At 43.0% G+C, this 13,854-nt stretch overlaps 1 protein-coding gene across 4 annotated transcripts in view; it reads left to right on the top strand.

The window, feature by feature from the left end:
* Nucleotides 1-13,854, top strand: part of NME7 (NME/NM23 family member 7) — a 185,182-nt gene that overhangs the window by 10,396 nt on the left and 160,932 nt on the right. The window lies entirely within an intron of this gene.

The following is a 13,854-nucleotide window of genomic DNA, read 5'->3' as shown; positions in this document are numbered from 1 at the left end:
GAGTTATGTGACTTGATCCTTTCTATATTTTATACAGCTGCGTTTCCCCAGCTACCCCCTACCTCCAAAACTTCTCAGTTGTTTTAGTCATCCTTCCTTATCCCCATATTAATGTATGGTGCTTAAAATGTGTTGGCTTGTGTTCTTTCCTGGATGAAAGACCTGCAGAAATAGCAGTTGCGTGTGTGGTATGAAGATTTAGGAAACCAGTGAGTGGTATGTCCCAAATCAAAGAGGAAATAGCAGTGTTATCCTAATTTTATGCCTTTCTTTATGCACTGTGGCTATCAACTCTCTGCATGCTTACAAACTTTAAAATTGTATGTACATAATTGGACCTGCAGCTTAAAGGAACTTGAAAATAAAACAACCCTCACCTAAAAACAGTGCAATACCATATGGCTCCCAGATAAACTAACTAAAGTCCCTTGAATGGTAGCTCTAAAAAGGGCTGTGCTGAAAGTGATCCCTTTGGCTTGTGTGCTGCGGGCTGTTTAATATTTTGTATTTAATTAGAGATGGGCACAGGCTTCAAAACACTGGTTACAGGAATGGTCTCTGTTATGATTGTGTGCTTAAAAACTGTTAAGGAGCATCAGAAACATGAGAGATACATGCTCCTTTTAAATGGATGCACGTATAAGTCTAAGTCTATTCTGTCTTTTAAACACTCTAGAACTTGAGGATGTTCAGGCTCATCTGTCTTTTTAACACTTGTGCCTAGATGCCATGCTGGTTAGCACCTTTTAAAAAGTTTCCTTTTAGAGTAACACATTTTTTACTTTTATGTGGTAGTGCTAGTAATACTTTGAACTTCTGTGATTACTTCTGAAGTACAAGCACCTCTCAGTAGTGCTTTTGTTTATTAAACGGGGAAATTGAGGTAACAGTGTTTAAGTGACTTGCCCAAGGTAACCCAGAAAGTCCATGGAAGATCCAGGAATGAAATCCAGTAGTCTTGGCATAGTCAATGAAACTGAAAGGTGACAAATGAAAAACTGTCCAAAGGAAATAGTTTTAAAAGGAATTATAATTGACACATGGGACTCATGATCACATGACATAATTAAGGCTGGGAGCTTAGCAGATATCAATTTGGATAATAAGAACATCCACAGTTTCATTACACAGGATAAATGTATACGAAAAGTCAAAATCCTTCTGTTTCAGAACTCATGGTAACTGTTACGTGCCTGGAGTAAGAGAGAAATTTCCCTGATCGGTTAGTTACTCCAAAAGTGACTATTGTAGGATTTCTCACATTTTCCTCTGAAGCATGTGGTACTGGCAGTTTTGGAGACAGGATGTAATCAGCCACATCCCCAGGGTTTCAAACATTTTCTGGGTAAAGAGGACTTGACTGCTAGGACACACACCCCAGTCCATGCCACTTATAATTTCTAGAATGCTTGTGTACATTACATGTCTAAATGTTGGCTTTATAAAGCCTTTATCTTTGATTTTCTCCTATTAACTTGTTGTTTTTCTAAATATAGTTTATTATACAATATTTGCTACTACCCACATGCTAAATATAATGTCTTAAAGTAATAAGAAATTGGATAACGCCTCTAATTTGACAATATTTAAATGAAGCATTCAGTCCCACTACGAACACTAGATGGCGCTCCTTTATTTGCTGAGATATGGCTTTGATAGGTTTGTTCAAGATACAGGTCTGTTATCCAGTGGCGTATTATGAGTTCTGTGTACAGTGTCTTTTAATTTTAACCACTTCATTTTGAAATAATCCACTTTCCAGTAAGTACTATGACATTGTGTAAAAACAGTACTGGGTGCAACCTTGTTGAACAGGGTTATCGTGCAGTTTTGCTAGGCTGAAGGTAGCATGGTTCTGCCTCCATTGAGGACAGGGCCAGTTAGTTACTGTTGCTCAGAAGTGAGGGAGAAACCTTTTTCTAAAGAAGAGGTTGGAGACTAAAAATGATGGGTGAAAGCTGCAAAGCTTGGTTCCAGAGCCTAACTTCCCTAGAGTTTGGGAGTGGGCCTATATGGGGTTTTATTTGGGTGGGTGAGTTATTACATTGTGGGTAATTGGATTTTTGAGTGAGCCTGACAAAATTCAGTGGAAATTGATTTTGAATATAAACAGGAGGGGGCTTTGGGCTGGTACAGGAGGGGGCACGGGGTCTGGGAGGGAGTTTGGTTGCAGGAGGGGGTTCTGACCTGGGGTAGGGGGTTGGGGTGTAGGAGGGGATGTGAGGTTCAGGCTCTGGCCGGGAGGCGCTTACTACAGGCGGCTCCCAGCCGGCAGGGCAGCAGGGCTCTGGCCCCATGCTACTGCTGGAAGCGGCTGGCTGCTGGCACGTCTCTGTATGCCCCTGGTGGTGGGGAGGTGGCTCCGCACGCTGCCCCCAAGACCCTCCTCATGGTTCCTGGCCAATGGGAGCTGCTGGGGCGGTGCTTGTGAGCGCGGGCAGTGCATGGCGACCCGCTGCCCTCCTCCCCCTAAGGGGCACACAAAGATGTGTCAGCTGCCAGCTGCTTCCAGAAGCTGTGTGGGGCCAGAACCGTGCTACGCTGCCAGCTGGGAGCCGTCTTTGTTAAGTGCCTCCCGGCCAGAGCCTGTACCTCGCACCCCCTCAAAATACAGCTGCCCGCAAGGGGGCAGCCAAAGAGCCGCAGGTTGCTGACCCCTGGCCTAGGAGAATGATCTTTGGAACAGCATTGTGAGTGGACATGAGCAGGGCAAGGAGGCACTTGTCATGGCCAGAGAGAAGGATGTTACAGTGATCGAGATACAAGACAATGAGAGGCTGGATAAAAGCTTTAGCAGCGGATGGATAGGAAAAGCTGTATCTTAGAAATGTTATGCAGAAAGAATTGGCACCATTTAAACATAGACTTAATATGAGATTCTCGAGAGGTCTGGATCAAAGATGATGCCCATGTGATGGGCCTGAGTGACAGTCACTCGGAACAAGATCACTACCCTGCCTGAGGGTACGTCTACACTACAGGATTATTCCAATTTTACATAAACCGGTTTTGTAAAACAGATTGTATAAAGTCGAGTGCACGGGGCCACACAAAGCACAATAATTCGGCGGTGTGCGTCCATGTACTGAGGCTAGCATCGATTTCTGGAGCGCTGCACTGTGGGTAGCTATTCCATAGCTATCCCATAGTTCCCGCAGTCTCCCCCATCCATTGGAATTCTGGGTTGAGATCCCAATGCATGATGGTGCAAAAACAGTGTCGCAGGTGATTCTGGGTAAATGTCGTCACTCATTCCTTCCTCCGTGAAAGCAACGGCAGACAATCATTTTGCACCCTTTTTCCCTGGGTTGCCCTGGCAGACGCCATAGCATGGCAACCATGGAGCCCGTTTTGCCTTTTGTCACTGTCACCGTATGTGTACTGGATGCTGCTGACAGAGGCGGTACTGCAGTGCTACACAGCAGCATTCATTTGCCTTTGCAAGGTAGCAGAGATGGTTACCATCCCTATTGTACCGTTTGCCATGCCATTGTAAATTGGCGATGAGATGACGGTTATCAGTTGTTCTGTACCATCTGCTGCTGTCATGGGTGCTCCTGGCTGGCCTTCGCTGAGGTCGGCCGGGGGCGCAAAGACAAAAATGGGAATGACTCCCTGGGTCATTCCCTCCTTTGTTTTATCTAAAAATAGTCAGTCCTGCCTAGAATATGGGGCAAGTATACTAGAGAACCAGAGAGCACAGCCGCTCCATGTCAGATCCCGCAGAAATGATGAGCTGCATGCAATTCTAGGGGGTGCCCCTGTAACAACCCCACTCATTGCTTCCCTTCTCCCCCAACCCTCCTGGACTACCATTTCAGTGTCCCTCCATTTGTGTGATGAAGTAATAAAGAATGCAGGAATAAGGAACACTGACTTTTTAGTGAGATAAAATGAGGGGGAGGCAGCCTCCAGCTGCTATGATAGTCCAGACAGGACAGAATCTTTTCTTTAGACATGAAAGGTGGGGGCTGATGGAGCTCAGCCCCCAGTTGCTATGATGAAGACAGTTACCAACCGTTCTGTACCATCTGCCGGGAATGACCGGGAGTCATTCCTATTTTTACCCAGGTGCCCCTGGCTGACCTCACCGAGGCCAGCCAGGAGCACTCACAGGATGATGAGGATAGCTATCAGTGATTTTGCACTGTATCTGCCACTGGGGAGGGGAGGGGAGAGGATGCTGCTATTCAGTGCCGCAGCACCGCGTCTCCCAGCAGCATGCAGTAGACATACGGTGACCCTGAAAAAAGTCAAGAAACGATTTTTTCCCCTTTTCTTTCACAGGGGGAGGGGGGGCAAATTGACGAGAGATACCCTGGACAATGTGTTTGACCCTACAGGCATTGGGAGCTCAGCCAAGAATGCAAATGCTTTTCAGAGACTGCGGGGACTGTGGGATTCTATGATTCTATAGCTGGAGTCCTCAGTACCCCCTCCCTCCCTCCATGAGCGTCCATTTGATTCTTTGGCTTTCCGTTACGCTTGTCACACAGCACTGTGCTGTGGCCTCTGTCTATCATAGCCTGGAGATTTTTTCAAATGCTTTGTCATTTCGTCTTCTGTAACAGAGCTCTGATGGAACAGATTTGTCTCCCCATACAGCGATCAGATCCAGTATCTCCTGTATGGTCAATGCTGGAGCTCTTTTTGGATTTGGGACTGCATGGCCGCCCATGCTGATCAGAGCTCCACGCTGGGCAAACAGGAAATGAAATTCAAAAGTTTGCGGGGCTTTTCCCGTCTACCTGGCCAGTGCATCTGAGTTCAGATCGCTTTCCAGAGCGGTCACAATGGTGCACTGTGGGATACCGTCCGGAGGCCGATACCGTCGATTTGCTGCCACACTAACCCTAATCCGGCAATACCGATTTCAGCACTCCTCCTCTCGTTGGGGAGGAGTACAGAAACCGGTGTAAAGAGCCCTTTATATCGATATAAAGGGCCTCGTTGTGTGGACGGGTGCATGGTTAAATCGGTTTAACGCTGCTAAATTTGGTTTAAACGAGTAGTGTAGACCAGGCCTGAGAGGGGAGGTTGTGGAGAGGGCTTTGGAAGGATTTACGTATGGCCACAACAGGATCTTCGGATCTCTAAGTACTTCATAAATATTCTCTAATTAAGCAACAGTCCCTCTAAAGTAAGTCAATATTAGTACCCCCGTTTTACGCATTGAGACACTGAGGTACAAATAAACTGATTTTTTCCCCCAGAGGCGCTGAGCATTAAATCTCCGTTTGAATTCAGAGGGCGCTGTGGATGCTCAGTTCTTCTGAAAATCACCCTTGGCAACTTGCTCAAGGTCACCCAGGAAGTTGATGGCAGAGTTCTGTTGCCCAGTCCCCTCTGATAACCACTAGAAAACACCCCTCCTTAATTGAGAGGAAAATCAGTCTAGTATAAACTATCTTAAGTTCTCGGAGGCAAATCATTTTAAAAAGAAATCTTAATAAAATTAGCTTTTGAGCTGATTAGGATTAGCAAGGTTTAATAGCGTTTTTGTAATTCCACTTAACTTCCTTCTTTTTTTCCTCTGAAGTAATTTACTTATCTTATAACGTGATAATGGGAAAATGCTGAACAAGTTTCATCATAAGAAATCAATTTCAAATTTAACTTGCGGTTCATCTGTCTTTATAATAGAGCAGTATTTCTCAGGCTGGTGGTTGTGACCGTCAGGGGAGGCGTGGGACAGGTTTAGGGGGGTCCCAAATGCAGGACTGGTGTTGAAGGGTGGCAAACAGGGCAGTTGCCCAGGGCCCCACACCACAGGGGGCCCTGCAAAGCTAAATTACATGCCTCAGCCTGAGGTGGTGGGGCTCGCACTTGAGCCCTCGGTGGTGGGGCTTAAGGCTAAAGCACATAACTTAGCTTTGCAGGGCCCCTTGTGGTGTGAGGTCCCCTGCAATTGCCCTGCTTGTCACCCCTTAATGCCGGCCCTGAGTATTATTCATAATTTACTTAATGATATTTAAGGTAGGGGGTCCCAACTTTTTCAGGTCTTAGTGGGGGTTAGAGAGGATCTAAATTATTTTAAAGTCCAAAGGGGTGGGTCGCCAGCACTAAAGAGGTTGAGAAAAGATTTATGACTGCAGAGTAGTCCACAGAATGTGGTCTGTGCTGGTTAAAATCTGGATTTAGTTAAACTACACTCAAGTTAATGTTTACTACAACTCGAGGTAAAATGAATATTTTTAACTTAAGCTTTGGGAGGAGCCCATGTGGTTAAACAGTAGTGCAGAATAAGTGCTTGCTCAATGTGCCCACAGTGGTGAATAAGAGAAGTGTTGGCAGCGTTGTCTGGGTAATAAATAGGGTAATAAATCTTTAATAGGCCATTATATACTCAGAATGTTCAAGGTAAATGCAGAGTGTGTGCTCTTTGGAACCTTCATGCAAACTACTCGGTAGTAGCACTCTCTGGAATCAGCTGGCTGAAGGTCACTATTTGCCTTGACTCTGGTTCCAAGCAAGGCAATTCTTGCTAAAATATCTTGCAAAAGATTATTAAGAGCTGGGATAAATTGAAGAAACTTTAAATATCATATTAGACTTTAATTATAGCTTGGAACACTGTTGACAGCTATAGTTCAGGATTTGTGACTGTTTCCTTTCAAAGACTCTGTTTTCAGTTGTTGATAACTTTCTGAAATTTTCCAAACTTGTCCTTTATTGGAGGGTGAATATTTAGTGACATGTTTGAGTAAATATGAGGCTATTACTTTTGAAAGTAAGGATAGTGGGGAGAAAATGCACAGTTGCCAGCATTAAAAAAAGAAAGTCTTTTTGTTGTTTTGAACAGCTTTAGTGCTGAAAAGACTGGAGGCTAAATGCTGAAATTTGATGAGAATTTATAGAAGAGGAGTTCCTTTAGGGGTTACCATGAATATTCGTTTTGATTTGGCCAAGTTTTGAGCTTTGGAAATAGTTACATGCATAGTAAGTGCCCGATCCCTCAGTGAAATGCGTGCAGGCAACACCTTGTGCAGAGCCCCGTTCACAGGGGTGCCACATAAGCTTGAGGGTATGCCTGCAATCCTCTCATTTCAGGATCAGGGCCTAAATGTTTAACAGTGAATAACAGCAGTATTTTTAACTCTGCCCCTTTGACTCGGCTTTTGTGTTTTGCAAAATCAATGTGCTCAACTTGAATCATGTGAGTAGCCTAAGTCACAGAATGACTCATGTTTAAAGTGCTTTGCTGGATCAGAGCTTAGCTCTGCTTCCACTGAAATTAATGGCAAAACTCTACTTGACTTCAGTTGGAGCAGAGCTGGCCAGTGCTGAGCCCTTTTGAAAATCTCCCTGTAGTCTTTAATTATATCATCAAATTTAGTTTTTCAAGTGATACATTATAGTTAATTTTTTTCTACAGTCTTAGTAAGATGTCTTGTAATGTGTGCAGTAAATGAGGTAGGGCTCCTGTGAAGACCTTGCTTCACTGGCGTATACAGAGCAGTGCACTAGTACAGGTTAAACCTCTCTAGTCCGGCATTCTCTGGTCTACAACATCTGTGATCTGGCATGATTTTAGTTAGCTGGATGTCCGCTTATTGGAAGGCATGGGCAAGTTTTCCGCCGTCCAGCAAAGTTCTGCCAATCCTGGCTCTCAATGCTCTATGCTGTTGTTTAGCTCTAATTTACCCTTAAATATATCTTCTAAGAAACTAGCGAGCAGTGGAAGTGTTGGTAATGCTGCTAAAGGTAAGCATGTGTCAATATCCGTACAACAAAAGGTGTAATTGTTGCAGAAATTGGAAAAGGGCACATTGGTACATGCCTTGTGTGAGTTTTACAATGTAGGGTCATCTATAGTGTATGATTTGAAGAAGCAAAAGAATCAAATCCTTAACTTTTTTTTGCCAGAAGTGACAGTAAAAAAAAGTATGAGTGTTGTAAGACATTGAAGGAGAGGAAAAGCAGCCATTTAGACAGTGTGCCTATACGTTGGTTCAATCTTCGTAGGAATGAAGGTTTTGGCATTTCAGGTGAGGGGATGATGGCACAAGCAAAAATATTCCACAAATAACTTAACCTGCAGCATGAGTGTGACTATTCGCAAGGATGGCTTCAGAAATTTAAAAACAGGCATGGCATTTGTCTATGTTGTGTGTATGATGAAAAAAGAAGTGCAGATAAGGAAGCTGCTGCTAATTACGTTGATGAATTTGCACAATTAGTTACAAATGAGAAGTTATCCCCAGAGCAGGTATACAATGCCGATGGAACTGCTCTCTATTGGCATTGTATGCCTAAAAAAATGTTGACTACTGATGCAGAGGGCCGCCATCTGGTACAAAGGAGTTGAAGGACAGGGTAACTGTCCTTGGTTGTAGCAACGCAGAAGGCATGCACAAATGCAAGCTCATGGTTATGAGGGAAAGTGTGACCCCAAGGGCATTCAAAGAGGTGAAAATATTCCCAGTGATTGTACCATAGCATCAAAAAAGGGATAATGACTAATCTATGTCTTAGGTGTTTTGAGAAATATTTTGTACCATAGGCAAGAGCCCACTGCACCTCAGTAGGTCTGGATCCAAAGTGCCAAATTGTGCTGCTTCTTGACAATTGCTCTGCCTACCCTAAAGCAGAGCTGCTTGTCAAAGATAATGTGGTGCGACTGTATTTAGCCCCAGAGTGTACTCACCGATTCAGCCTTGTGATCAGGGTATCTTAAGTGTATGTACAAGTCCGAGTTTATGCACCAATTGCTAGTATCACTTAATGATGGGAAGAATTTGACATTTAGGAAAGAATTTAACCTCAAGGATATGATTTGGGCACTAGTTAGAGCCTGGGAAAGAGTAACTCCATCTACTCTGAAGAATGGAAGGCACAAATTGTGACCGGCCCTAAGGTTTGAGGACAGTCCTGACATCAATGATGAGTCTGAGTTCATTGGATTTCAAATATCTGAAAACCAAAAAATTGTTAGAGTTAATGGAGTATGCCAGCGTTATGTCCCACCCTGTAGTGCTTGAGCTGGGCAAGGATTTGGGAGAGGAAAATTTCTAGACTGGATGGAATTCGACAAAGATGCACCAATTGCTAGTCAAATGATGGATGAAGAAATTGTACAAATGGTACAGCAGGAAAAAAATGAAGATAACAAAGAAGCTAGCGATGGTGATGAAGATGATGAGGATGTCACAGAAAAAAATTGTATATTCAGTTGGCAACAAATTTAATAGAAGGACAGGAGCACAGACATTTCATTTCTGAGCAAAAGATTATGTCTCTCTTCATGATACAAGAAAAACTCATTAAAGAAAAGATTGGTTAAAGGTGGGGAAGAGGACCGGTGCGCAGCACTCTACAGTCGAAAATCCTGTTGCCTCCACTTCGCTGCTCCAGGCCAATAGGAGCTGCTGGAAGCAGCGCGGGCTGAGGGACATACTGGCCGCTGCTTCCAGCAGCTTCCATTGGCCTGGAGCAGCGAACCACGGCCAATGGGAGCCACAATTGGCCGGACCTGTGGACGCGGCAGGTAAACAAACCGGCCCAGCCTGCCAGCAGCTTTCCCTAAACAAGCAGTGTCCCAGGTTTGGGAAACTCTGGTCTTAACTATTTTGAGCAGTTTAGTATCATCTGCAAACTTTGCCACCTCACTGTTTACCCCTTTCTCCCGATCGTTTATGAATAAGTTGAATAGGACTGGTCCTAGGACTGACCCTTGGGGAACACCATAGTTACCCATCTCCATTCTGAAAATTTGCCATTTATTCCTACCCTTTGTTCCCTGTCTTTTAACCAGTTCTCAGTCTATTAAAGGATCTTCCCTCTTATCTCATGACAATTTAATGTACATAAGAGCCTTTGATGAGGGACCTTGTCAAAGGCTTTCTGGAAATCTAAGTACACTGAAATCTAAGTACACTGGTGTCATAAACAGATAGTTAAGGGTTAATGTCTCTTTCACCTGTAAAGGGTTAACAAACAGTGAACTGGGAACACCTGACAAAAGGACTAATCAGGAGACAAGATATTTGCAAATCTCAGTGGAGGGAAGCCTTTGTTTTGGGCTGTTTTGCCGGGTTTTTGTTCTCTCTGGGTTCTGAGAGGGACCAGACATGTAAGCAGACATCTCCAAATTTCTGAAACAGCCTCTTCTGTTCAATTTAGTAAGTACCAGTTAGGAAGGCAGTTTAGTCTTTTTGTTTTTGTTCTTTATTTGCAAATGTGTATTTGCTGGAAGGGTTGTATCTCTGTTGCTAAAACTTTTATTTGTGCTGGGAGGAGGATTTTCTCTAGTGTCTATAAGCTGAAAGACCCTATAACATTTGTCATCTTGATTTTACAGACAACTTTTACTTTTTTCTTTCTTTTATTGAAAGCTTTTCTTTCTTTTTAAGAACCTGATTGATTTTTGGCTATCTTGTGTGAGACCCAAGAGGAGGGAGTCTGCACTCACCAGGGAATTGGTGGGAGGAAGGAGAGAAGGGGGGGAGGAAAAGCCTGATTTCTCTCTGTTTTAAGATTCAAGGAGTTTGAATCACAGTGATCTTCCAGGGTAACCCAGGGAGGGGAAGCCTGGGAGAGGCAACGGTGAGGGAAAGGGTTTACTCTCCCAGGCTTGATGGGGTTAAGATTGAGGGGGTCTGGGTCTTGGGGTCCCCTGGGGAGGTTTTGGGGGGACCAGAGTGTACCAGGCACTGCAAGTCCTGGTTGGTGGCAGCACTACAAGATCTAAGCTGGTAATTAAGCTTGGGGCGGGGGGGGGGGGGTTCATGCTGGTACCCCATCTTTTGGATGCTAAGGTTCAGAGTGGGGGCTCATACCATGACAACTGGATCCTCCTTGTCCACATGTTTGTTAACCCCTTTACGGAAACCATGTTGACTTTACAGTGAGTGATACTATAACTAGACTTCATTGTAATGCATGCATACAAAGGGCAGAGATAAGGTTCTTCATACAACTTTAAGGTTTCCTGACCTCTGCGTGTCTAACTACACAAACTGAATGCCCTTTTAAAATGAGATTTTAAAAAAATGAAATGTATTGTAGAGACTGTTCATAAATGTTTTTCATATGGGAAATTCTATTTGATGTAAATTTTACAAACAGTTTCTTAACTATAGCATATTGACAAAAAAAATGGGTAACTTATTTAAAATAGATTGGGACTACATGTCCTGAGAGTTGTGGAGAAAGTTGTAGGCTTCAAGCTTCCTAGACCCCAAATAAGTAAAAACACCCAACTATGTGCTTAAGTTCTTTGTTAGGAAGCTTTTGTTAGGAAGCATGACCTGTTTGGTCAATAACACAAAAACTGCAGTATCTCCCTGTAACTGGCAATAGACAGTGCAGATGGTGGTGTGCCTGTTTTAATCTAGTAGAAATAGAAAAATTTGTGCACAAGCAGCATTGAGGCCAAATTTGGTTCTAGTGTAAAACCATTGATTTCAATGGAGTTACAGCTACCTATACCAGCACTGAATTTGGCCCGTTTAATTGAACTCCCATCATTAGGATTTTAATCTGTTAAAAATTGGTCTACCAATATTTGTTTAGTTTCAAATGACTTTCTAGAACAGGGGTAGGTAACCTATGGCACGTGTGCTGAAGGTGGCACACAAGCTCATCTTGAGTGACACTCACACTGCCCGGGTCCTGGCCACCGGTCTAGGGGGCTCTGCATTTTAATTTAGTTTTAAATGAAGCTTCTTAAACATTTTTAAAACCTTATTTACTTTACATACAACAATAGTTTAGTTATATATTATAGACTTATAGAAAGAGACCTTCTAAAAATGTTAAAATGTATTACTGGCACGCGAAACCTTTAAATCAGAGTGATTAAATGAAGACTTGGCACACCACTTCTGAAAGGTTGACGACCCCTGTTCTAGAATTTGTATGGAATTAGATTCAGTTGGAGTTGGTGCAGAATTCAGAACCCAGGCCCTTGGCTTTTGAACAGCCTCAGCCTTCATAGAAATATGAATGAAATTTTCCTTACTCTTAAGCAAATGAAAAAGAACGGAAAATTACTTGCAGTGGGTAAGTAGATTTTTTTTTTTTATATATAGCTGTCTTTGTCAAATAAAAGTTATAAAGAAGGGTGAGGTGAAGTCTCTTAGCAGTGCATTTACTTAGGATTATTGACCATTATAATCATGCAAATAGACTCTGCTCAATGTGAATGGAAAGTAGGTGACACTTAGAAACTGCGGTGATGGGCATATTATAAAATAAGGTAGCAATAATTTTATTCTATGATAAAATGATGCTGTCTGTGTCCTATCCTTTCCAAATAGGGGCCTCCATTGCCCAAGGTGCATCTTTGTGGAAGGTCAGACATAGGCTTTATAAAAGGAAAAGTAAACACTCTGTATTTTCTATAGACTAAACTCGTATTAGAATTGCAATAATGTAATTGCCCTTCTTATTTATTAACATCCAGAGTGTAGTAGGTGTTCGGGGGCTTATTCCTTCACCCTCTCAGTTCTCTGGTCCTTCTCACATGAACAGAGAGCAACAATACCCAAAGTCCAAAAGTGCAAACAATTCAATGTTTATTGGGGTGAACTTCCAGCAAGCATGATTCCAATTTCCTTCCTTAGTGTCCCCCTACCCAGCTCTGACACCACAGAGCGTTGCTTGTGTCCCTGTTCCCATTCCCTGTTCCCATCTACCCCTTAGCGAAACATGATTCAAATTCCCCCTCATTCCCAGTTCCCATTCCCCCCCTATTTCCTGATTGACTGCAGACTATATAGTAAAACTTTAGTTCTGCTTAGCTATACCTTAACCAATCATTTTACTGAAATTTAACTAACCAGTCCTAACGTAGTGTAATGGTTATTTAACCAATTATATCCCACCGCCTTAATTGGTTTACAGCCAACAAAATTAATTATACAGCAGACAGAAACAATCAGAACCAGACAGATTATACAGACAAACAATAGGGAAGTGGAGACTACAGTGACAGAACAATACAGAAATGAGGATTTCACATCCCAGCTATTGATAAGTGCGTTCTTGCCAGATGGAAACTTAGTTCGATAGAATCCTTTTTACATCTTCTAGGCTCTTCCCTTTCTCTGGAGGTGATAGGAATATCAGGACAGGACTGTATTCCTAACAGCCCATAGCACTTTATTTCAGTGTGACTAATTTGGAATGTAAGGATGTGACCGTAAACTTCCCAGTTTATGGCTAGCCTCTGCTGAAGGCCTTAGCCTAAGAACAAGGCCTCAGACTGTCACAGTAAGAGAAGGTCCTTACACAGACAGACAGTGATTTCGATTCTTTCTTTTATACCTCTATAACTAGCTAAGAGATAAGAATACACCTACATTCTTAAAGTATAGGACTTTGCAGACAGGCCTGAATAGCTATATCCTAACAGTAGGCACTATGCAGACACAGGAAGACACAGGCCTTACTCAGAAGAGCCCCTCTCTGTTTTATGGAGCAAGCATCTGATTGTGTCTTTCTAAGAAACTTATCGGTCTTGGAGGCAGAAATGTTTTTGACTATTGGCAGTCTTGCTGTATATGTGCAGTATCTCTTCTTTGATACTTTATTTTCCCTCTTCTCCCTCAGCCAAACAGAGCACAAATATGGTTGAACAATGAGCAGATGTAGTAAATATTGGGCTGTGCACATCTGTAGTGCCTTTCATCTCAGGGTTCCAGAGAGCTAGGATAAGTGTTTGTACAGAACCCCAACAGAATAGGTACTATCTCTACTTTTAGATGGGGAAACTGTGGCATAGGGATGTTAAGTGATCAGCAAATCAGTGAAATGGTTGAAAACAGATTTCAGGAGTCCTGGCCCCACACCCATTTCCTGTCTTTGATTAATCATTTTATTTAGCAAACCAGGATGTTTAACAGAAAACTA

This window comes from Gopherus evgoodei, chromosome 1, assembly GCF_007399415.2.
Source record: "Gopherus evgoodei ecotype Sinaloan lineage chromosome 1, rGopEvg1_v1.p, whole genome shotgun sequence".
NCBI lineage: Eukaryota > Metazoa > Chordata > Testudines > Testudinidae > Gopherus > Gopherus evgoodei.
This window is presented reverse-complemented; position numbering and strand designations above follow the sequence as displayed.